Raw genomic sequence first — 13,033 nt, forward strand, 5'->3', positions numbered from 1 at the left:
GAAATGAGTAACCATGGCAAAACTAAAAAATAAAATGCATCGATATTTACTAAAGCTACCATTCATAAATGAGCAAATTCATATATAAATAAAATGGGCCCTCTGCTTTTGACCAATTGTCAAAAATCGCTGCTATTTCTATTCTTTTTCAGTGTTGTACCCATCTGTATAAAATTGTATTTGTGTTTGTGTTTCTATGCATTATATATAACCTGACTCATTTGTAAACTGGAATTTTAAAATGTTTTGTTACTATTCAAACTTAACCGATCAAATTGCTTCAACATTTTCTGATTTATTTTGGTAGCTATGTTGTTTTATGTTAGCCAACTAAATAGACCTTAAAAAAAAAAACATTTACATTGTAGAAAATGCACAACAAGCTAACCATAACATTTTATGTCTACTATTGGAAACCCATTTACCCCAAACATTTTGCTAGGGACCTGGAACTTTAGATCTGCATCCTTCCTGTAGCTTCTACAGTTTTCTTGGGCCAGCCATCTCAACATTTTCATTAAGTCCAAGGTCTGTGCCTCAGTGCCCCTTTTAGGTCTCTGTGCATGCACAGTTTGTTAGTGCTGGTTGCAGGTCCTAGCATCCTGACTCCTTTTTAAGCAGTGATACAAAACTTAAGGCTACCAGGCCCCAGACACCCACTCCAAAGGACTACCAGCACCTCTTCCTTGAGTTCTCTCAGAAACCTGAGTGCTGACAGACCAATCGAGTGTTTCCAGTTTCCAGTGCCCTTTGAGTCATGCTACACTCAAGATCTCCCTGGTATTGCTTCCCCTTGAGTGCTGTCAGACCTTTCCTAGTGATGCCAATCTCCTGCACACTATCAGTGCTGCCACAACGCAGATCATGTGTTTCATTCAAAACCCCTATCCCTATCAGAGGCTGCTAACTCCATCCCAGCTCTTTCCGCTCAGCATGCCAACCCCATGTCCCAGCTTCTACACTTAAAAAGCAGATTAACCACTTCATAAGGTAAAAATAGGTTGGTGCCTGCTGCAACTGTACAGGGTATTGGTGAGGCCGCACCTGGAGTACTGCGTGCAGTTTTGGTCACCTTACTTAAGGAAGGATATACTAGCTTTAGAGGGGGTACAGAGACGATTCACTAAGCTGATTCCGGAGATGAGGGGGTTACCTTATGATGATAGATTGAGTAGACTGGGTCTTTACTCATTGGAGTTCAGAAGGATGAGGGGTGATCTTATAGAAACATTTAAAATAATGAAAGGGATAGACAAGATAGAGGCAGAGAGGTTGTTTCCACTGATCGGAGAGACTAGAACTAGGGGGCACAGCCTCAAAATACGGGGGAGCCAATTTAAAACCGAGTTGAGAAGGAATTTCTTCTCCCAGAGGGTTGTGAATCTGTGGAATTCTCTGCCCAAGGAAGCAGTTGAGGCTAGCTCATTGAATGTATTCAAATCACAGATAGATAGATTTTTAACCAATAAGGGAATTAAGGGTTATGGGGAGCGGGCAGGTAAATGGAGCTGAGTCCACGGCCAGATCAGCCATGATCTTGTTGAATGGCGGAGCAGGCTCAAGGGGCTAGATGGCCTACTCCTGTTCCTAATTCTTATGTTCTTATGTTATGTTCTTTCGGACACAAAGATGGCGATGCAGCCGTAGCGCTCACAAGAACTCCTCCTTAACTCTCCTTCAAACCTCCGCCTTCTCCCTCAAGAATTGTAGTTCCCAAGACCCCTCTCCTTAGTGCTCACAAATTGAACAACCATATTCTGAATGCTCCATTAACCCGTAACCACTGCCAATTCTCCCTTGGCATCGAGAACTCCCTCCCGAAGCCTGTAAATTCCAGGATCCCTCTATCAGTGATCGCAGATCCTAAGACTTGCTCCATTGTTCCCAGAACCTACCTGTCCAGTGTTCCTGAGATTTGCAAGCACCTTCAGCTCATAGATGCTGAGGTAATCTCTATCACTGCTAGACTCCAGGACCCAATCCCAATGCTGATAAGTCAGTGTTCCTGATAATACTTCTCTACTTAAAACTTCTGTTCTTATAAAACCTCGAATTAAATCAATGCCACAGGAAATGTACTATATATTTGTTTTAATTGAAAAAGACAAAGCACTCCACCAAGTTTGAAGAAAAAAGCTGAGATCAATCAAGAAGTAATGTTTTGTAGTGAATGTTCCCAGATTGCTCATTGGAATGAACCTTGTTCATCACCTACTTCACTTACATACTCTCCTCCACAAGGCTTTGGCATTTTATGGGGAGGTATCAAACAAACCAGTACCTGTCTCAGGTGGCTGATGTGTTTTAACACTTGCCAGTGCAGACCCTCCTGAATGTTTGAGGATCTATCAACATTTTATGAATTTCCCTCTGAGTGGAAACACTCCCATGCTGGAGGAATCTTCCACCTTTGCAGTCCTACAACTGGCTTAGAGGTAAGCAATAACTGCCTGAATAGATGCAACGGAGCCGGAAATAATTTGCCTAATATTGTTGAATAATACACATGTACTGTCGTATGTGCTGACTTTGGGGAGTAGCTTTTAACCCAGCGTAATTTGGTGTGCAGGGAATCCCCAATCTGAAATGAACTATTTGCCTCGCCCAGGGTGTTATTTTTTACTGGCTGGTGCATGGTTCAGTGGCAGGAGGCAGGACCCATTCATAAAGAGAGATGTTTAAATTGATTTCTACAAACTTGGGCACATAATTCAGATCGGCTTAGGGTATGAAATTCAAGTCGGGAGCAATACCTGTATCTTTTAGAAATATATGAATAATCATATATCAGAATTATGAAACACATGCATCAACTGCTGTTTCCAGAGAAGAATCTTTCTCTTGTTGACTGATGTCATGAAGAAAGTAATTCAATCAAGAATGTTTTTAGTAGCGAGTGAGAGTGAAAAAAGTTATTACAATACAACAATAGTGTTGGTGTGAAATGGTTTTGCTTTGTTTTGATGCTGAAGTTATAATGCGAGTCCAGAATTGGAGCCCCACCTGACCTTGTAGTGAAATTTGGATAGGTTGTTAGTATACAGAAAGTATCTTGTTGAGATAATAGTTTTGAATAATACTAGCAGACATCTGATTGGGTGTCTCCGTCACTGATAAACAGTAAGGTGTAATACTGTTTATTCGAAATTGCAGTGTTCCTACTTGGATGGTAAGTGAAACCTTTGACCCACATATAACTGCAGATTAATGATTACTCCCAAGTGGGAATGCTCATTCCTCCCTTTAATGCCCCATTCCCATAATCTTACTAATGATTGAACACTTTGATGTTATTTCCAGCTATCTATCATAATTTGCTCAGTCATTCATTAGTTTGGCTAACTTTTCACAAAATTACATCAAATTATGTAAAATATTAAAGCGATATATATGTGTTTATGTTGGACTATTCTATTATAATGAGTCTCTTAAATTTGTTTTCAACTCCATACGTCCAAACTATTATCTCAACAAGATACTTTCTGTATACTAACAACCTATCCAAATTTCACTACAAGGGCAGGTGGGGCTCCAATTCTGGACTCGCATTATAACTTCAGCATCAAAACAAAGCAAAACCATTTCACACCAACACTATTGTTGTATTGTAATAATTTTTTTCACTCTCACTCGCTACTAAAAACATTCTTGATTGAATTACTTTCCTCATGATATCAGTCAACAAGAGAACTAGATTCCTCTCTGGAAACAGAAGTTGATGCATGTGTTTCATAATTCTGATATATGATTATTCCTATATTTCTAAAAGATACAGGTATTGCTCCCAACTTGAATTTCATACCCTAAGCCGATCTGAATTATGTGCCCAAGTTTGTAGAAATCAATTTAAACATCTCTCTTTATGAATAGGTTCTGCTCCATACTTGACAAAAAAAAATTAGAGTAATAGTGATGAAAGGCATCATAACCCATCAAAATAGATTTATCACGAGTAATAATTGTGAATTTTACTTTTTTAATCTATCCAGGCAGGAATAATATAAATATTTTAATACATATATGTTATATGCAGAATATTGAAGTATTTATTATTATAAGGTATTAATGTAAGAGGTGAGAAACGTGGTATTGGTGTGGACATTTTAAGGCTTTAATTAGAATCTTAAAAGTGTAAATCCTGTCTTTATGAAACACAGAGGATATTAGTCATGCTAATGTTAATTATGCAAATCATACCTAATTTACATGTGTACATTTAATTAGAAAAACCTTTCATTATCAAAATTTTGGTATCATTGCATTCAGAATAATTACGCTAATTAGGCTCATTTACATGTGCAAACTAGATTGATTGTAAAAATAGGTTTTCTCTGATAACTCAAATTTACCATGGCAATGGTATATCTGTAATGTTTGTTAATGTGCTTAGAATTTCCTTTCTTATTATATCTGTGTAATAAGAAAAAATATAAAATGAAGAAAGTGCTGTCTGATAAACTTTCTTAACATTTTAAAGAAAAAAACTTGCCGTTTTTTGTGCTCAATATGAGAAATATTAGTGCTGGAGAATGAAACACTTTCTATTTTGGGCATCCTGTGTCAGCATAAAGCAAGTTCAGGTCAGGTATAGCACATTGAAATGCAGAATTATACCTGCTTCCCTGCACTGCCTCAATTATGTAACGTTTAATCCTTCTTGAAGAGAAAGGGCATGTGGGTGATTTCCTGCCTGGCAGTAATTTTGATGCAGATTTATTGTGACATAGAAAATGCTAATTTAGGTGTTGCAAATCCTAACATTGCATTTGGTGAGTGAAAACATCAATTTAGTCATTGTTTTGGGAGCGACGTGAATCCATTTAATTTTATACTGAAATTCTGAACAATATGACATACTGTACTGAAATTATAAATCATACTAGACATTAATCTTCTCTAACAGGACACCGGGGAGTGCTATTAGATTGGAAACAGACCAGCATGGTACCCATATTCAAAAAGGGCAACAAATTGGACACCGGTAACCACAGATCCATTAGTCTTACTTCAGTTATGTGTAAAGTATGGAATCTATTATCAAATGTAAACTTGAAGATTTTCTGTACAATAATATCGTAGCATGGAATCAGAAGTGGAAAATCTTGCTTGACCAACTCATTTTGAGGAAGCGACATCCCAGGTGGATTCTGATAAACCCAACAATGTGTTCTACCTAGATTTCCAGAAGGCCTTTGACAGAATTCCACATGAGAAAGGCTATTAATTAAGCTCTAAGGATCTAGGGTAGATCTTGAGAATGGATAAGAAATTGGTTTAAGAATAAAAAGCAAGTGGTACTTGTAATATAGAGTTCCCCCCAGTGGACTACTGCTCCACCTAGTGGACGACTGTGGTAATGCAACTATTGATGTATATAATATAAGCATCATGTGACCGTGTCACATGACAAGTTCTTGTAGAGCCATCTTGTAGTCTGTGTTTTGTGATGTCATAGAGAATATATCACATTGGCGATGAAGATAGGATAATTGGATTCCCTAGCTGAAATTTTTGTTGGTGGATCATCCAGCCAAACAACAGAGAGACTTTGAGAGTTTCTTTGTTTTGCAGCACAGCTAAAAATCCAAGGTAAATTTCAAGCACACTGTTGACATTGCCAGAGTTCAGATGGCTGCTATGGGAATAATAGGCGCTTGGGTGAGGTCCATCGCGACCGAGAGACTTTCGGAGCGTATGTGGAGTGGCTGGTAATTTTTTTTCATCACGAATAGGATCGTCAAAGTCCCTGATGATGAAAACCGTAACCGGGTGGTGTTAGAAAGAAAACCGGCTATTTTCCTGACTGAAGCAGGCCCTGAGGTGTATGAAACCCTGAAAAATGTGTTTGTTTCCATCAAGACAAAGGACATGCCACTGACCGAGAGAACAGCACTACAGTCCTGAGCCCCTAGAAATTGCTGGAAGCTGTCATTTTGGAATACAAGATCAAATTCATTGAGGAGAGTATTAGTGAGTACATTGTAGCTTTAAAGAAGCTATCCATTCACTGTCATTTCGGACATTTTCAGGATCGAGCATTGCATGACCACTTTGTTTGTGGGGTGAAAAATGAAGCATTCGGAAGAAAGTTGTTGACAACCCTAACTTGACTTTTGATTTAGCTTGTCAGACTGCTATGTCGATGGATATGGCCGACCAATGCACCCGAGAATTTTGTGCTGTTTCCAGTCGTCAGACAACCGAGGTGAATCGACTGTAGGGTAAAAGAAAAAAACAGTTGGGCCCCAAAGCCTCAGCAACTGACCAAGGTAACAGAGTATTGAAGTCGTGCTATCAGTGCCTGGGACAACACATTGCTCAAAGCTGTCCATATGTGAGGGCAGAGTGTTTCTTCTGCAAGAAAACTGGGCACCTTGCCAAGGCATGCCGACTGAAGAGTAAACCAACTTTCAAGGATATAAGTAGAAATTGCCAGAGACTACATAGCATTGAAGAGAAGCAACAGGATGAGGAGGTCATCAGGAGCACTAGGGTATCTTAACAACGATTAGCGCTGTATCGTCATCCAAGTAGACATGGCAGGAGCCAAAACACCCATGGAAATCGACACTGGTGCATCCGTGAGCGTAGTACCAGGTCGGAGCCGTTGCGCTGTTCGGGGGTCACTCGCCTTTTATGGTCGGAGCCATAGTGGGCAAGCGGCCCCTGAACAGCGTGGCGGCATACCACTTCAGGGAGCGAGTTGGTGCAGGAGTGCGACGGCAGTGAAAAAGGCAACTGGATTGGACGTCACCATAACCCAGGTCAGTGATTGGAGCGTGGGCAGGTACAGCAGGATCAGCGAGGTCGGGGCGAAGGAGCGGCTAGAGATTGCAGCGCAATGTGATCGGGGCCCAGGAGAAGCGTGAGTTCGGGGCCCAGAAGAGGCAGGGCCTAGGGGCTGCATGGGCCAGCCCATGCTGCGATATGTGTGCACACTAGGTCTGTGCAGCAGAGCTGGTCTCCAGTCGTCTTGGTTAATCCTTGCCACTGGACCAAGACCTAGCGCTGTCAAGCCCGTGTGGTGGCTGGTGTGCAACGGCCACCACACGTTAAAAACATCCACACACAGGCATCTTCCACCCTTAATATGCACCTGGAATATTAGGTCCTTCATTGAAACACCTGTGAACTCATTGAACGCATCCCTTTTTGGTGTGGAAGCAAGTCATTCTCGATTCAAGGGACCGCCTAAGAAGATGACCGGAATCGCTATATCTTGATAAATTGAGTGATTTTCCACTGGAAAAGTTGAAGATAGAGCTGCAAGGCTATTCAGGAGAGCAAATCCCTGTAGTAGGACATATCACCATACCGGTGAAATACAAAGACCAGTTTCAGAATTTGCCTCTCTTAGTAGTGACAGGAGACAAGCCTGCCTTGATAGGTAGAAATTGGTTGGGATCACTGAAGCTGGATTGGAATGAGATTTTTTGTGTTGAAACGAGATTTGCATCGAAGGATAATGTCATCAAGCAATATCCATATGTGTTCCTTGAAACAGGCAGTCCGATCCAAAACTTCAAGGCGAGCATCACAGTGCAGAAGGACGCTCGACCAGTTCACTGCAAGCCATGTCCCGTACCATACGCACTCAAAGAGAAAGTTGAGTAATAACTCAAAAGACTAGAAACTAAGGCCATTATCTCTAAGGTAGAAGAAGTGTTCTATTTTTCATACATTGATGAACTGCCAGTTACAGCTGAAGAGATTGGTAGAGCAACGAAACGTGACCCAGTTATGTCAAAGGTATATGACTATATAGCAAATGGTTGGCCAAACTAGGTATCCGAGAAAGATATTCATCCATACTTCGTTCATAGGAATGAATTATCAGTGGATAAAGATTGTGGGCTAGAATTTCCACAAAATCCGCCACCACCAGATTGCCGCCTAAAAAACTGCTAAGATTACTAAATTAGCACCGGTGAAAAATTGCACCAAAAAAGGAAAAAATTCCGCCCGGTGGGAAAAATGGGTCTTACGCGCAGGTTCTCGGCAGAAAACACAGTCCTGGGCAAATTGGCCGGTTCTTAATCAAATTGGGCGGTACTTACTCAAATTTAGTCCGAGGCTGCAGATGTTGCAGAGGGAGGGGGGGGGGAAACACAAAAAATAAATCGGGAAACATTCTCAGAACCTTTTTCCACTTAATCACTGTAAAAGAATTTAAAAAGAATTATAAACAAATACTTTTGCAGGGCTTCATACCTACCGCCCAGCTCCGGCTGGTTTCCCGTGGGCGTTTTTTTTTTCTACTCACCTACGGGTCACTGCTGAGAACAAACTTGGGGGATAGCATTTTTTTCGGCGGTGCATACTGGTGGTCCACTCCCCAGCGGTATTTTGAAATCACTGACGGATCTCTTTGAGGAAATTCCCGCCAGGTGGTTTTCCGCCAAAAAGGAGCAATACCGCCAAAAAACCCGATGGAAATCCATGTGGAAATTCTAGCCTATATCATGTGGGGTGCAAGAGTAGTTATCCCAAATAAGTTCAGCTCCAAATTGTTAGGAGATCTTCATGACCAGCACCTGGGAATGTGCTTGACCAAGAGTTTTGCATGCAGTTAATTATGGTGGCCAGGTCTAGATAAAGATAGAGAGTACATCATTAGTCAGTGCATAACATGTGAATCGGTAGCCTGAAAACACCATCAGTACCATTACAGCCATGGAAATGGCCTCCCAGGATGTGGCAAAGGTTGCATATAGGGCCGAAATTTGGACGATGTGTGCACGGACCCGGCGAGGCCTCGCAAAAATCGTTTTTTGGGGGCGCGGTGCACATGCGCTGAAAACCAGCTTTTCTGATCTGTCAAGATTTCTCTCGACAGCTCTTCCGCATCCCCGGAAAAAGGAGATCCACGCGAGAGAGATTGGGCTATTTGCCCAACTCATGCGCAGCGAATGTCCTTCAAACTTTTACGCCTGGTAAAAACAGGCACATACCTTACTGTTACCAGCGTAAGAGTTTTAAATCATATAAAAATTAAATTTAAACACTTATTTTTACAGGTATATTAAAAACCCTGTCCCTGTTAAGGTAAGTTTATTTTTAATCCTATTAAAACACATTAAAAAAATTCCAAAAAATATGAATTTTTTCTAACATTTAATTACATTTAATTTCAATTAATTTTAAATATGTGAGGTGTTTTATTTATTATGCTGTGTTTCGGTGTTTTAGGGGTTATTCTCATTGATAGTAATGGGAACTCGTACAAACGGAGATCCCGTTTTCATCAGTGAGAATACTGCAGAGTAATTGGTGGTCCAGGCCCACGTGACTCCAGCACCTGAAAGACACCTTCCCATGTGCTGCGCAGCGAATCTAGGCCTCCGACCGGAATCCTGTGTTCCTCCGGGACCACCAGGTACATTCGTAGATTTTTTTCGGGTCAGAGGCATTCGTACAAAGGAACCGCCAACTGCAGTTTTCCCCACATTGATTTTGCTGAGCAAGAAGGACAAAAATTGTTAATTGTGATTGATAGCCATTCGAAGTGGATAGAGGTGTTTCAAATGCGGAAAATAACAAGTAAAACACTAGACAATTTGCGAAAATTGTTTTCTTTATATGGCCTCCCAGAAGAAATTGTGTCTGACAATAGGCCGCAATTTTGTTCAGAAGAATTTGCAGTTCATGAGCAGAAATGATGTGAAACATACCAAAATTCCACTGTACCACCCTGCTTCAAATGGGGCAGCAGAGTGCATAGTACAAATTGTAAAATGTGCCCACGTCAAGCAAATATTGGATTCAAATCCAAGGAAACGGCAATTGTTGTTGAACCACAAATTGACAAATTTTTTCATTACTTATTGTAATACTCCTCATATAACTACTGGTAAAATACCAGCGCATTTTTTTTCCCAAACGACAGCCATAAATCAGGCCTTTGTTGTTAAAGCCAAACCTGGCACAGTCAGTAGAAGATAAATAATTAAGACAGAAAGAGAATTATGATAGAGGGAGAGTAAGAGAGAGAAGTGTGAAATTGAATCAAAAGGTGGAGTGAAGAACCATCACCATAAATGGTTAAAGTGGTTACCAGGAAGAGTAGTGAAGATATTTGGCCCTCGCACATATTTGGTCAAGATGTTTGATCATGGAAAGGTTAGGTTTGTTCACATTAATCATATTTTACCTACAGATGTGGAAGGATTTGGAATGATTTGATTATTTCTGATGAGTCAGATAGTCTTGTTACAAGTAGAGTACCAGTAGCAAATCCTACATCAGATATACTAGAAACAAGTCCAAGAGAAAGTCAGAATTTAAGTCTGAGTCCGAGTCAGGCAGACAATCAGTCTGAAATTGTGGAGAGTCAAAATGTAGAATGAGGGTTGCCCTTGGAGAAAATGCTCCTTGGGCTCAGCCTCAAATGAATCTATGTTTGACACCAAGTTTGAAAAGTTCTGTTCAAGAGCGAAGGTATCCTCTTCAAAACAGAAAACGAGTGGTTAAGTTTGATTTGTAAATATGACAAAATAAGTCCCTATTTTTTGTTGTATATAACCATGCAAGTTATGTATGATGATTATTTTGTTATGATTACTTCTTCATTAAGTAGGGAGAAGTTTAATATAGAGCTCCCTCTAGTAGACTACTGTTCCACCCAATGGACGACTGTGGTAATGCAACTATTGATGTATATAATAAAAGCATCATGTGACAGGGTCATATGACAAGTTTCTGTAGAGCCATCTTGTAGTCTATGTGTTTGTAATGTCCGAGTAAATATATTACAGTACTTGTTAGAGGAGTTCTTTCAGGTTGAGTGGGGTGCCCCAGGGATCCAAGTTGGGACCAATACTGTTTCTAATTTACTTCAGTGACTTGGACTCAGAAACTCAATGCAAAGTGCTCAGATTTGATGACACCAAAGTTTGTGGGGATGTGGATGGGTTGGTAGCTTTTTTAAAATTCGTTCCTGGAATGTGGGCGTCACTGGCAAGGCCAACATTTATTGCCTATCTCTAATTGCCCTTGAGAAGGTGAGCCACTGTCTTGAACCACTGCAGTCCTTTGTGGTGAAGATACTCCCAAAGTGCTGTTAGGAAATAATTCTAGGAGTTTTACTCAGCGAAAATGGTGGATCATTGAAATTTTCAAGACTGAAATCAATAGATTTTTATTTGACAAGGGTATCAAAGGATATAGAGAAAAGGCGAGGAAATGGAGTTGAGGTAGAGATCAACCGTAGAATGGCAGAACAGGCACTAACGGATGAATGGCCTACTCCTGTTCCTACCCTATGTTTCCTAAATTGTCCAGAGTCCTAGGGCTGGATTTTCGGTTATCTAACGCCTCAGATAACGGCCAGAGGGAAGAGGTTACCGACCGGGAGCCCAGCGTTTAGCGCCGTGACCGAAAGTTCATTAGAGGCTCACCGGGGGTGCAAACCAGTAGTGCCTGTCTGCTGGCGTCCACTCCAATCATGACATGATCCTGGTGCTTGCGCCCCAATCGGAAAATTAAGTGCGGCCGCCAAGAACAACGTCTGGAAAAACAGTCGGTACAGGCTATGCAGAGTTGTTAACTGGTGGCTACTTAAAGAGATGAGGAAGCGCTTCCGTCGGAGGTCACAGTCAGTGCAACGTTTACACACAGCATAGTGGTGAGCCTCCGAGTTTGCAACGGCAGACAGAAATATGTGATTTTGAAAAATTTAATGGGTGTATTACTATGGGTGCCTTTAAGACTCGGCTTTTCCCGGGATCCGAATCGAAGTTCGGTGCATGTGCAATAAATTTAGTGCCGACATTTTCTGTTAGCGTTCCGCACCGCCACCCCACCCCACCCCCCCCTCCCCCAGCTCTGGTGTGCAATGGCTGGTTTAGCGCCCCTGTCAGCTCTTCAACCAATTCTGACAAATTTCTGGGCAGAGGGCACAAACCTTTTCAAGACGCTAAAATTACTGCTCCACCTGGGTTACTGCCCCAAATGACGGTGACCGAAATTTTCTTCCCTAATGTCCTAATTTCCCCCACCCAACCATCATTTACTTGTGGTGGGGCAGACAGTGAGCCGATGGCTGACATCTGTAGTATTGGAGGCAGAGGAAAATCTTCGCTGATATTAGGGGTGGGGATTTGGTGGGAGTCTCCCTGCCCCTTTTTCTTGATTTTACAACCCGGGATCATCTATTTTAGAGTAATAATTCAGAGGAAAATCCTCTCCTATATGTTCAATTCCTAGAGTGGGGTTTGAACCTCTAAATCTTTTGATTTAGAGATGAGAGACTACCAATTAGAGTGAATGCCTTTGCTGCACTTTTACAAGTACACGCTGTCTGTCCTGTATATTATAATCAGGTCCCCAGGATTTAGGATGGGGTTGATAGTGGGCAAAGTCCCATACTGCCTTACAAGGGTTCACGGAATTACGGGCTATTGAACTGTTGTCACTGAAACAGAGAAGGCTAAGAGGAGATTTAGTAGAGACTTTTTAACCTTTGAAGGGAGTTGAAAGGCTGAATAGGGAAGTTTCTCATGAGTGATCATCAACTTAAAGTTGTCATTAAGAGACTGATCTGAGAAGTCAGGATAAATTGCTTTATCCAGTGAGTTGTTGGAGCATTGAATGCTTTGCCACAAGGAGTAGTTCCATCTTTTAAGGAAAAGTGAATAAATATTTGAAGCAGAGGAATTTACAAGACTGGAAGAAAAGCTCAGTTTGGTTACCCAGAACCACTCGGCTCCAGACCTCATCACAGCCTTGGTCCAAACATGGACACGAGGTGAAGTCCAGAGCCGAAGCAAGAGTGACTGCCCTTGACATCAATGCACACACAAGTGCTCAGCTCCATTTGCAATTCCTCAGACAATGAAGCTGTCCCTGCAGCAAGACATGGATAACATCCAGGCTTGGGCTGATGTGGTAAGTAACATTTGTGCCACTAAAGTATCAGGCAATGACCATCTCTAACTAGAGAGCATAAGCACCTCCCCATGATATTCAATGATATCATCGGCGAATCCCTCACCATCAACACCCGGGGGGTCACCATTGACCAGAAACTTAACTG

The 13,033-nt window shown here is 41.4% G+C and overlaps 1 protein-coding gene across 9 annotated transcripts in view; it reads left to right on the plus strand.

The window, feature by feature from the left end:
* slc10a7 (solute carrier family 10 member 7) overlaps nucleotides 1-13,033 on the plus strand; it is a 542,484-nt gene that overhangs the window by 239,788 nt on the left and 289,663 nt on the right. The window lies entirely within an intron of this gene.

Source organism: Pristiophorus japonicus, chromosome 2 (assembly GCF_044704955.1).
Source record: "Pristiophorus japonicus isolate sPriJap1 chromosome 2, sPriJap1.hap1, whole genome shotgun sequence".
Classification (NCBI taxonomy): Eukaryota; Metazoa; Chordata; class Chondrichthyes; family Pristiophoridae; genus Pristiophorus; species Pristiophorus japonicus.